Genomic DNA, 12,607 nt, shown 5'->3' on the forward strand with positions numbered 1-12,607 from the left:
AAAGTGAATTTGTTTTCAAAAGTCCAATAACTGTTTGTGAATATTTTTCACATGATCTCTTACGCATGTTGCCCCTGAAGTTTAACTATCTGTCCCAACTTGTATTTAGCTCAGACAGTCCGATTTCTTTCCCCAGACCTGAAGAGTTCTGTGTAGTTTGAAAGCTTGTACGTTCCACCAGCAGAAGTTGGTCCAATAATAGATATTACCTCACCTACCTTCTCTCTTTACATATATATATATATATATATATATAGTGTAATATTTGTCTAATTCTAGTGATATCATCACCCCGGGGGAGCTCCAGCTACATGATTCAGATCATCTTCATTTGCATACTTAATATAAGAAGAAAGGAACACACACTTGGAGGAAAAGGCAGAACATTTTAAATTGACAAAAGAAAACTGTGTTAACACAATGAGTAATTAATCCATATAACTCAGTACTGAGGGAAATAATTTAACAGAAATGAAAAAGGAATAGATGTACTAGCATAAGAGAAAATATCTAGAGTTACTCATAAGATAAAATTTTACATGGTAAATCAATCTTTATACTGCAGGATTTACAACACATTGTCATTGGCTGGGACTTGGAAGAAATTTCCCTTTAGCCATATTACTGTATAAATATCCATTATGAAGATCTTACATCCTTCTCTAAAGCTCTGTTTCCGACCACTGTTGAAGACAGGGTAGGGCATTAGATATGCTATTGACACTTCCTTTGTTCTGAGAAATTTTCTGCTTCTACTTTCTCTCTGTCCTCAGTTCCAAGTAAAAAGCAATTTATAACAAAGGATATCCCTGGAAAACTAAAATTAAAATACTGATACAGCCTGTATCTGGCTGATACTTTGGATGGAAGTTTGGTCTCCGTATCTGTTCCATTCCTGAGTCTATCGGTATGACTTCTTTTCTGGCTCATACCACTCAAGGACAGCTGCTAAAAACCTCATGCTGCTACAGTGTGTGCTATATTAAATATGGATGCCAGGTGTGAGCATTCCTCCACTGAACATGCTCCCTGGAACTCCAATTGACCTTCCTTTGATGGTCATAGTATTTTTGTCTTTGCTCTAAAGCAGAGGCAGGCAAACTTTTTGGCCTGAGGGCTGCATTGGGTTCAGAAAATTGTATGGAAGGCCAGTTAGGGGAGGCTGTGCCTCCCCAAAAAGCCAGGCATGGCCTGGCCCCGCCCTCCCAATGCCCTGCTTCTCACCCCCTGATGGTCCCCACTGGGACTCCTGCGCCATCCAACCCCCACCCCCGATCCCTGACGGCCCCCCTGGGACCCATGCCCCATCCACACACACCCCTGCTCCCTGTCCCCTGACCGCCCCTGGAACCCTCATCCCTGACTGCCCCCTGCCACCCCATCCAACCCCTCCTTTCATTCCTGACTGCCCCCCTGGGATCCCTGCCCCATCCAACCACCCCTTCTCTCCGTCCCCTGACTGCCCCCTGCCACCCCATCCAACCCCCCCCTCATTCCTGACTACCCCCTGGGACCCCTGCCCCCATTCAACCCCCCGTTCCCTGCCCTCTGACCGCCCTGAACCCTATCCACACCCCCGCCCCCGACCACCACCACCACCCTGAACTCTCCTGCTCTCTATCCGAGCCCCCCTGCTCCCTGCCCCCTTACCGCGCTGCCTGGAGCACCAGTGGCTGGCGGCGCTATAGCTGCGCCACCCGCCTGGAGCCAGTCATGCACTGCGCAGCACAGAGCACCGGCTCAGGCCCAGGAGCCGCAGCCCCCCCCGCCCAGAGCATTGCGCCGGTGGTGCAGTGAGCTGAGGCTGCGGGGGAGCGGGAACAGTGGGGGAGGGGCTGGGGGCTATGCTCCTGGGCCAGGAGCTCAGGGGCCGGGCAGGAGGGTCCTGCGGGCTGGATGTGGCCCGCAGGCTGTAGTTTGCCCACCTCTGCTCTAAAGAATATGCTCACTGCAATTTGGGCTGACCACCAGACTGCCAATTAGTATAGTCTGTCTGGAAATAGACTATATCCTTACAACTGGCCTGATGAGTTCTAATTTAGAAATAACTGTTCAAAAGTGTACCCCCAGACCACAGGGAGATGGGGTACACTGTGTTATCATGACTGAACTTGGTACCAAGAGTCAAATATACATAACAGACACATGTGAACAAAACATGTCTTAAATAGCTAACAAAAAATCCTTACGGATTTGTAGTAAAAAGAAAAATTGAGTGTGTGTGTGTGTATATATATGTATATATGTAAATGGGATGCCAAACAAAAATAGTTTCAGGAGTGCAGTACCAAATTCTTTTGGGTCACTCTTAGTTTTATGAGGATATTGATATAAAAGGCATCATAGAAACTTGGTGGAATTAGGATAATCAATGGGACGCAGTAATACCAGGGTACAAAATATATTGGAAGGACAGAACAGGTTGTGCTGGTGGGGAAATGGCACTATATCATATATATCAAATGAAACAAAAATCTTAAATGAATCAAACTGTACCATAGAATCTCTATGGATAGTAATTCCATGCTCTAATAATATATAGCAGTAGGGATACATTACCAACCACCTGACCAGGATGATGATAGTGACTGTGAAATGCCCAGGGAGATTAGAGGGTCTATAAAAAAAACAAAACTCAACAGTAATGGGGGATTTCAACTATCCCCATATTGATTGGGTACATGTACATGTCACCTCAGGACAGGATGCAGAGATAAAGTTTCTTGAGACCTTAAATGATTGCTTCTTGGAGCATCTAGTCCTGGAACCCACAAGAGGAGAGGAAACTCTTGATTTAGTCCAGAGGTCAGCAACCTTTCAGAAGTGGTGTGCTGAGTCTTCATTTATTCACTCTAATTTAAGGTTTCACGTGTCAGTAATACATTTTAACGTTTTTAGAAGGTCTCTTTCTATAAGTCTATAATATGTAACTAAACTATTGTTGTATGTAAAGTAAATAAGGTTTTTAAAGTGTTTAAGAAGCTTCATTTAAAATTAAATTAAAATGCAGAGCCCCCTGGACTGGTTGCCAGGACCTGGGCAGTGTGAGTGCCACTGAAAATCAGCTCCCGTGCCACCTTTGGTTGCCATACCATAGGTTGCCTACCCCCGATTTAGTCCTAAGTGGATGACCGGATCTGGTCTAAGAAGTGATTCTAGCTGGATTGCTTGGTAATAGTGACTATAATATAATTAAATTAAACATCCCTGTGGTGGAGAAAACACCACAGCAACCCAACACTGTAGCATCTAATTTCAGAAAGGGGGATTAGACAAAAATGAGGACGTTAATTAAACAGAAATTAAAAGGTACAGTGCCAAAAGTGAAATCCCTGCAAGCTGCATGGAAACTTTTTAAAGACACCATAATAGAGGCTCAACTTAAATGTATACCCCAAATTAAAAAACATGGAGAATCAAAAAAGTGCCACCGTGGCTAAACAACAAAGTAAAAGAAGCAGTGAGAGACAGAAAGGCATCCTTTAAAAAGTGGAATTTAAATCCTAGTGAGGAAAAGAGAAAGTAGTATAAACTCTGGCATATGAAGTGTAAAAATATAATTAGGAATGCCATAAAAGGATTTGAAGAACAACTAGCCAAAGACTCAAAAAGTAATAGCAATTTTTTTTAAGTACATCAGAAGCAGGAAGCTTGTTAAACAACCAGTGGGGCCACTGGACGATCGAGATGCTAAAGGAGTACTCAAGGACGATAAGGCCATTGAGGAGAAACTAAATGAATCATTTGCATTGGTCTTCACAGCTGAGGATGTAAGGGAGATTCCCAAACCTGAGCCATTCTTTTTAGGTGACAAATCTGAGGAACTGTTCCAGATTGAGGTATCATTAGAAGAAGTTTGGGAACAAATTGATAAACTAAACAGTAATAAGTCACCAGGACCAGATGGTATTCTCACAAGAGTTCTCAAGGAAACCAAATGTGAAATTGCAGAACTACTAACTGTAGGTTGTAACTTATCATTTAAATCAGCTTCTGTACCAAATGACTGGAGGACAGCTAATGTGACACCAATATTTTAAAGCGGCTCCAGAGGTGATCCTGGCAATTACAGGCCGGTTAAGCCTGACTTCAGTACCAGGCAAACTGGTTGAAGCAAAATTGTCAAATACATAGATGAACATAATTTGTTGGGGAAAAGTCAACATGTTTTTTGTAAAAGGAAATCATGCCTCACCAATCTACTAGAATTTTTGAGGGGGTCAGCAAGTATGTGGACAAGGGGGATCAGAAAGCTCTCACCAAAGGCTCTAAAGCTAAGTAAGCTGTCGTGGGATAAGAGGGAAGGTCCTCTCACGGATTGGTAACTGGTTAAAAGATAGGAAACAAAGGGTAGGAATAAACGGTCAGTTTTCAGAATTAAGAGAGGTAAATAGTGGTGTCTCCCAGGGTCTGTACTGGGACCAGCACTATTCAACATATTTATAAATGATCTGCAAAAAGGGGTAAACAATGAGGTGGCAAAATTTGCAGATGATACAAAACTACTCAAGATAGTTAGGTCCCAAGCAGATTGGGAAGAGCTACAAAAGAATCTCACAAAACTGGGTGACTGGGCAACAAAATGGCAGATGAAATTCAATGTTGATAAATGCAAAGTAACGCACATTGGAAAACATAATTCCAACTATACATATAAAATGATGAGGTCTAAATTAGTGGTTACCACTCAAGAAACAGATCTTGGAGTCATTGTGGATAGTTCTCTGAAAACATTCACTCAATGTGCAGCGGCAATCAAAAAAGCAAACAGAATGTTCGGAATCATTAAGAAAGGAAAAGATAATAAGACAGAAAATATCATATTGCCTCTATATAAATCCATGGTATGCCCACATCTTGACTGCTGCGTGCAGATGTGGTTGCCCCATCGCAAAAAAGATATATTGGAATTCGAAAAGGTTCAGAAAAGGGCAACAAAAATTATTAGGGGTATGGAACGGCTTCCATAGGAGGAGAGAGTAATAAAACTGGGACTTTTCAGCTTGGGAAAGAGATGACTAAAGAGGGATGTGATAGAGGTCTATTAAACCATGACTCTTGTCGAGAAAGTAAATAAGGAAGTGTTATTCACTCCTTCTCATAACACATGAACTAGGGGTCACCAAATGAAATGTATAGGCAGCAGGTTTAAAACAAACAAAAGGAAGTATTTTTTCACTCAACGCAGTCAACCTGTGGAACTCTTTGCCAGAGGATGTTGTGAAGGCCAAGACTATAACAGGGTTAAAAAAAGAACTAGATAAGTTCATGGAGGATAGGTTCATCAATGACTATTAGCCAGGATGGGCTGGGCTGGTGTCCCTAGCCTCTGTTTGCCAGAAGCTTGGAATGGGAGACAAGGAATGGATCACTTGATGATTACCTGTTCTGTTCATTCCCTCTGGGGCACCTGGCATTGGCCACTGTTGGAAGACAGGATTCTGGGCTAGATGGACCTTTGGTCTGACCCAGTATGGCTGTTCTTATGTTATTTCCCTGCAAACCAATGGGTAGTGAACGTTTTGTTTCAATGTAAGGCTTTAACATAAAGAAGTGGAATGTTGATGTACTTAAAATTCCATTCAATTTTAAGTGACTTAAAATTAAGCAGCTAGAGCATATAGTGCAGATATTATGAAAATATAACAGTGCAGAGAAAATTATTATCCTTAAACTGTATCTATTTTTCAGTTTATTCCAGAGGCAAATCATCTTTCAACATGTGCACATTTCATTGCTGTCAAATCAAATTTGGTCTGGATTGTAAAATTCAGTAAGAGTGGAAAAATAATATAGTGCATTCATCCAGCCCATACTTCTTTAACTTGCTGACAAGAATACTATGGGAGACTGTGTCAAAAGCTTTGCTAAAGTCAAGAAACAATACATCCACTGCTTTCCCTTCATCCACAGAACCAGTAATCTCATCATAGAAGGAGATTAGATTAGTCAGGCATGACCTTCCCGTGGTGAATCCATGCTGACTGTTCCTGATCACTTTCCTCTCATGTAAGTGCTTCAGGATTGATTCCTTGAGGACCTGCTCCATGATTCCTGCAATGAATGGAAAGAAATTGGCACCATAGGGTATGTCTACATGTTCAGACTTGTGCTGCAGCCTGGGTTTCAAGACCCTCCCACCTTGCTGCGTTTCAGAGCCTGGGCTCCAGCCTGAACCTGAATGTCTACACTACTATTTTTAGCCCAGCAGTGTGAGCCCTGCAAGCCTGAGTCATTTCACGAGGCGGGCTCTGAGCAGTACCGGCTTTATAATGGCACAATGGTGGCGGGCCCACACTCAGAATGGTGTCTTCTTGGCCTCTTCGCCCTGAGGCCACACCCACTTCTCGCTCCTCTCTGCCCCTTCTCCCCTGTGTAAGTGGTGGGTGGGATCTCAGAGGGAAGAGACCGAGTAGGGTGGGGCCTTGGAGCAGGGAGCAGGGCCACTGTTGGGTACCAGAGCCCACAAAAGATTAATCTGTCCCTGGATCTGAGACTTGCAGCTACAGCTGTTTTCTTTATTTTCTTTTTCTTTCTTTTTGTACCGTTAGTCTGCAATTCACAAAAGCCAGCATGCTAGGCAGGGAGCTACCTAAGCTAGCCAATGGGAGATGGTGACAAGAGGGGTATGTGATAAGCCCTGCCCCTCTCTCAGCTGCAGGGAGGCATCAATCTGTTTTTGGGATTCTCAGCTATAAACACTCTCTTGGCATTAGGTGCTTATGCTTTTTAACAAGCAGCGGAGATGAGGAGGAAGAGAAGTTATTTGAGAGAAACAATAGGTATGAGATTGACTCTGTAGCCTGATAGTTTGAGCACTCAGCTGAGAAGGAGACCCAGGATCTGGTCCCCCTGCTCCAATGCCTCTTTAATTAGCTATCCAGAGTGCAACAGCTTCAACAGGAGATTGAGGAAACCTCACAACAGAATATCCCATAGCTCAACAGTTAAAGCAGGCATGTGAGTGTGATACTCATCTTAGGTGGATGGGGCGACTTGACCTGGGTGTCTCCCACATCCCAGGTGAGTATCCTACCCACTGTGCTAAAAGTTATAAGGGAGGTCCACCTTGGGCTGTTTTGTGTGAACTCACCTGAAGGACCTAATCAACCAGATGGCCTCGAAGCATGCCTATTGAATTAGGCCATGCATGCTGCTTAGATGACTGAATACTTATCTTCCTCTGGTTTGTGAATCACTCTGGGACTTAGGTGGGAGACAGGCACCTAGAGGGAGGCAGCAGTATGTGTGCTCAGGAGCCGAAACAAAGTCACATAGGGAATTTTTATTGCAAAAACCTAGGTGTGTACAAGTTCAGAGGGAGTTTTGTGCATCAGAGTGGTTCCAAAACTGGGACTTGGGGACTTAGGTGCCTAACCCCTTTTGTGCATACAGGCCTAGGTGCTTATGATTTTGAAGCTAGAGAATCTGAGTTCTATCCCTGGTACTCCTATGAAGCTCCAAGCTGCCATGATCTGCAACATAGTGATAATCACGAAATCATATGTGGCTATGGATTTGTTTGCCTGTGAGCCATGTGGAAAAGCACATTTTGTAAGTTAATAAATAAACAAATTGTAAATACTTATTTGTATTGTCTGTGTAATGTTTTTATAGTAATTATGCTTTATAAGACTAAATAGTTTGATAGCACTGACTGAAAGTTGTAAGTATTGGAAGACTACTCATTGGTTTTTGTGAAATGATTTGGGTATCTCAGTCAATTTCATAATGGACAGGTGGCCATATTCCAAAAAAATCTTTCATAACTTACATTTGTTGTCAATCTTGGCAAGAAAGCCAAGGAGACTGAATTTCTCTCTCATGCCTACTGATGGTCCTTCAAAACAGGGTTGAGATATATTACCCACTGTTTTAATGATCCCAGTAGAAGTTTTATTATGGGGAACTTTGAAAATTAATATATTTCACAATTTACACCCCCTCTTTTATCCCAAAGCTCTTCCCAAACCATATATATAAAATATCACCGAAGTGCAGCCATCTCTGAAGTGGAGCATAGAAGCCAACCAACACACAGAATGCTGCAATAGTATCCCTAAACTGCCATGTTGGTTTATATTTATGCAGATCAGCCACAACTTTGTTTTTTGAAGTCTTATCTGCAAGATCACCGCACTGTAAATTGCATGGTGCTAAAATTATCCACCTTGCAAAAATGAAGATTTAAATCGCATAAGTTGGACTGCACTCTATGCTTCTCTGGAGTCTAGGTATATCAAAAATGATGCTTAGAGCAACAACTTGTCCCTCTGGTTTTAAAGCATTGTCAATGACATGAAACAGAGGATTTCAGTCCCCTAGGGTATTAACCTAGAACATTTCATGAAACCTACATTTATAGTGGTCATCATTAAAAACTTTCTGATTTTGTCCTGTTTAATAAATAGTATTTGAAATATTCTCTAAATACTCTCTACAGTAAGTGCCGGGAATACTGTAAATATTGAGATCAAATAATCTAAGGAAAACTGGAAAGTTTTTAAGGGAGCTCACTTAATTTTTTTTAAAAAGTGTAACGCTTACAAAAAATTACATATCTTCAAGTTTCCTTTAGAAATGCCTTTACAAATTGCAAAACAGAAAAATCTGTTTTTAAAATAATATTTTATAACTGTGCTACTACTGTAAATAAAACTGGGACTGAAACTAGATTGTAATGTGAAATCAACAAATATAAAGGGATATAGAGTCTGATGGCTAACTCTACTGAAGCCCAAAGAGTTGCACCAGCAGAGAATTTGATCCAGGGTAATTTCTGTCTGTTACTAAAACTACCCTTCATTTTTTGCTGTATATAATATGCAAAAGACGTTAAAAGCAGACAGCTCTAGTTGATTCTAAAGAATCCTTGAAGATGTCAAAGCATAGTATTATGTGCATTTGAGACAAGTTTCCAAAAACCTTCATGTTTTCTAAACCAGTGAGAAAAAGAATCAACCTTCATTCAAGTTATTTAAAGACAAATATCAAGATATGTGCGTGACTTAATAACCATGACACTATATGAGGGAAAAAATAGGTGGAAAATGTAAGTATTGCCTTGAAATATATTACAAAATCAAATTTTCAGAGAAATAATTGCTCTTTCTCCCCTACATGTGGAATTTCCTCTAGTTTTGGAAACAGGAGCTTTATTGTACTCAGAAGGGGAGATTTCCTGCTTCAATGAAATCTAATACTCTGTTCTAGACCAGTAAAGGCCTGAGATAACTGTACTTTAAAAGGAGAGTATTTTTATATGCATAAACTATTTTAGCCTATTTTTTTAAACTTTTTTTAAAATTACTTTCTCTTAGCCCCGTACAACTGAACTCATGACCTAGCTTTACAAGCAGAGATACAAAAATGGTTCCTGTAATAATCTGAAAAACTAGTTTTTTCCTGTAACATGTGGAGGCAATCTTTCTCTGGTAGGTTGTTTTTATAGGTTGTGGCTATATGAAGCTGCTCCAGGGTTTGGAATATCAAAGTAAGTCCTGGGGAGATGGATTAAGGGGTGGAAAAGAAGATGAGGCAGTCAGAAACATGAAAAATACATGTAGCACATGGTTCTGCAATTTGTCACATGTGTAAACACACAGAGCAATTAAGAAACAACAGGAACTGATTAAGCTGCATAGATAATTAACTGAGCATTATTATTAATAAAATAGTAGCATATCTATGAATAGTACTATATAAAAGATGAAGTATGCCAAATATATAATAGGTCCCTGTCTCAAGGGCTTGTAGATCTTCCTATGCAGAAGAAAGGTGATTTTTTTTAGCAGTTTTTCTGAAGGATTTTGTGAAAGGCTGTTGCATATGAGACAACATCAGTAAGTCATGAATATATTGACCAAGTGGGGAGGGAAATAATAGATTTTCCCATTTATTTTAACTATTTTATTTCTGTATTGCATAAGTTAATATAAATCTTACTTTTTTAAATCCATGTTTGTTGCTATTTTGTTTTTTTATATGTCAACACCATCCTTTCTGAACAGATACTTCTCTTATGACTCTGTCACCACTGTTTACTCTCTTTCTAGCTCACTAATTATGCCGCCCTAATAGCCCTTAAAGAAAATGACTGAGCTTTGTATGGCAGGGATAGGCAGGAAATGTGTCATATGCTGTGACCCAAATCCTGCTCATGGAATAAATTCCATTGGAGGTGATGGGGCCGCTCCTATGAAGTTAAAAAAACAAGATTTGGTCTTCGGGTTACATATCATGTGCATGTTTAGTACCATAAAAACAATAATACTTTTATTAAGAGGGAAGGTTCTCTCATGGATTGGTAAAAAGGTAGGAAACAAAGGGTAGGAATAAACGGTCAGTTTTCAGAATGGAGAGAGGTAAATAGTGGTGTCATCCAGGGGTCTGTACTGGGCCCAGTCCTATTTAACATATTCATAAACAATCTGGAAAAAGGGGTAAACAGTGAGGTGGCAAAATTTGCAGAGGATACAAAACTACTCAAGATCATTAAGTCCCAGGCAGACTGTGAAGAGCTACAAAAGGATCTCACAAAACTGGGTGACTGGGCAACAAAACAGCAGATGAAATTTAATGTTGATAAATGCAAAGTAATGCACAGTGGAAAACATAATCCTAACTATACATATACAATGATGGGATCTAAGTTAGCTGTTACTACTCAAGATAGAGATCTTGGAGTCATTGTGCATAGTTCTCTGAAATCATCCACTCAGTGTGCAGCGGCAGCCAAAAAAGCGAACAGAATGTTGGGAATCATCAAGAAAATGATAGATAAGACAGAATATATCATATTGCCTCTATACAAATTCATGGTATGCCCACACCTTGAATACTGCATGCAGATGTGGTCGCCCCATCTCAAAAAAGATATATTGGAATTGGAAAAGGTTCAGAAAAGGGCAACAAAAATTATTAGGGGTATAGAACGGCTTCCATATGAGGAGAGATTAAAAAGACTGGGACTTTTCAATTTGGAAAAGAGGCGACTAAGGGGGAATACGATAGAGATCTATAAAATCATGAGTGGTATAGAGGAAGTAAATAAGGAAGTGTTATTTACTCCTTCTCATAATACAAGAACAAGGGGCCACCAAATGAAATGAATAGGTAGCAGTTTTAAAACAAACACAAGTAAGTATTTTTTCATGCAACACGCTGTCAACCTCTGGAACTCCTTGCCAGAGGGTGTTGTGAAGGCCAATACTATAACGGGGCTCAAAAGGGAGCTAGATAGATTCATGGAAGATAGGTCGATTAATGGCTATTAGCCAGGATGGGCAAGAATGGTGTCCCTAGCTTCTGTTTGCCAGAAGCTGGGATTGGGTGACAGGGCATGGATGACTTGATGATAACCTGTCAGTTCATTCCCTTTGGGGCACCATCCATTGGCCACTGTCAAAGGACAGGATACTGGGCTTGATGGACGTTTGGTCTGACCCCAGTATGGCTGTTCTTATGAATAATGTGTATTTACATATAAATCCACATGGATAACTGGCCAATCCACATTTATTTATAAATACATACTGTATTGAGGAATAATCTATCAGTGTCACCACCCTGAAACCCATCCTTAATTTCCTCATTTATTTCAAAGATGTGAGAGAGTTAACAGCAGTAGTGTTAGATCAGCCCAATCCACAGGGAAGCCTTGAAAATTAAAGACAGAAAACATACCAGTCTGGGCATGAAACTGACTCACTCACCATTTGGGGCAGCAGCAAAGAAAGGGGGAACGAGGATGTTACTTTTAATATTTTACTTGCTCCTTGCCCCTACAACACTGAATTGCTTGCCCTGGGGCAGACAGAATTGGATGAAGTTGGGGGACTTAATCAGAGCCGCCAAGTTTGGTGCAGCTCCGCAGATGCCATTCTTCACAGTGAGAAAAAGTCCGTGATCTCTCTCACATCGGCCCCCAGCAGTGGGAGCAGATGGGGATGCTGGCAGGCACGGAGCAGGTAGAAGCCCTTTTGGGGCAGGGACGGTGGAGCAGCGGGGTCCGAAGCCAGGCAGCGTGGGGAGCGGAGCTCAGGGGCTGAGGCTTCCTGGGGCCCCTCATCTGCCAGGCCCTCGGCTCTGGGGCTGCTGCTCCCTCCCCCCACAGCACGCGGCGGCGGCCCACGCAGCCATGTGGTACAAAGGGCAGGGCCCGGTCCAGCCTCGTGCCCCCCTCCCCATCCCTCGTGCAAATCAGGTCAGCATCAGCAGTCACGGGGCCGCCGCCGTGGTCCCTACGATGCGGGGCGGCGATGCGCGAGCTGCCCCCCTGGACACGCGGGGCCTGGGAGCAGGTGCTGCGGGGGACGCCGCAGGGCCCGGGAGCCGCTAGTGCGGAGGGGACGAGCCCCTCTCCCTCCCGACGCCTTAAAGGGACAGCACCCCGCGCGTGGGACGTCCCGCTGGAAGGCGCCCCTGCCGGGGCCACTTGCCAGCAGGTGCAAAGTCCCGGCTCCCACTTGCTCCAGTCTGACGGGGGAGGGGGGTGTCCGTCACCGACTGTCAGGGGCATAGCTGCCCTGAGAGCGCCGGAGGGGCCTCCTCTGCTGGCTGACCCACCGCCCCATCCAGCAACCCATCCTGGGGAGGCAGGGGCAGT

The 12,607-nt window shown here is 42.6% G+C and overlaps 1 long non-coding RNA gene across 1 annotated transcript; it reads right to left on the minus strand.

The window, feature by feature from the left end:
* Positions 1-5,708: 5,708 nt before the first annotated feature.
* On the minus strand, positions 5,709-12,495 carry LOC140906068 (uncharacterized). The gene is made up of 3 exons (XR_012157033.1): positions 11,715-12,495; positions 7,094-7,226; positions 5,709-6,054 (listed from the first exon to the last, which is right to left on the minus strand). It is a non-coding gene; the product is annotated as an uncharacterized lncRNA (long non-coding RNA).
* Positions 12,496-12,607: the final 112 nt, after the last annotated feature.

Source organism: Lepidochelys kempii, chromosome 2 (genome assembly GCF_965140265.1).
Source record: "Lepidochelys kempii isolate rLepKem1 chromosome 2, rLepKem1.hap2, whole genome shotgun sequence".
NCBI lineage: Eukaryota > Metazoa > Chordata > Testudines > Cheloniidae > Lepidochelys > Lepidochelys kempii.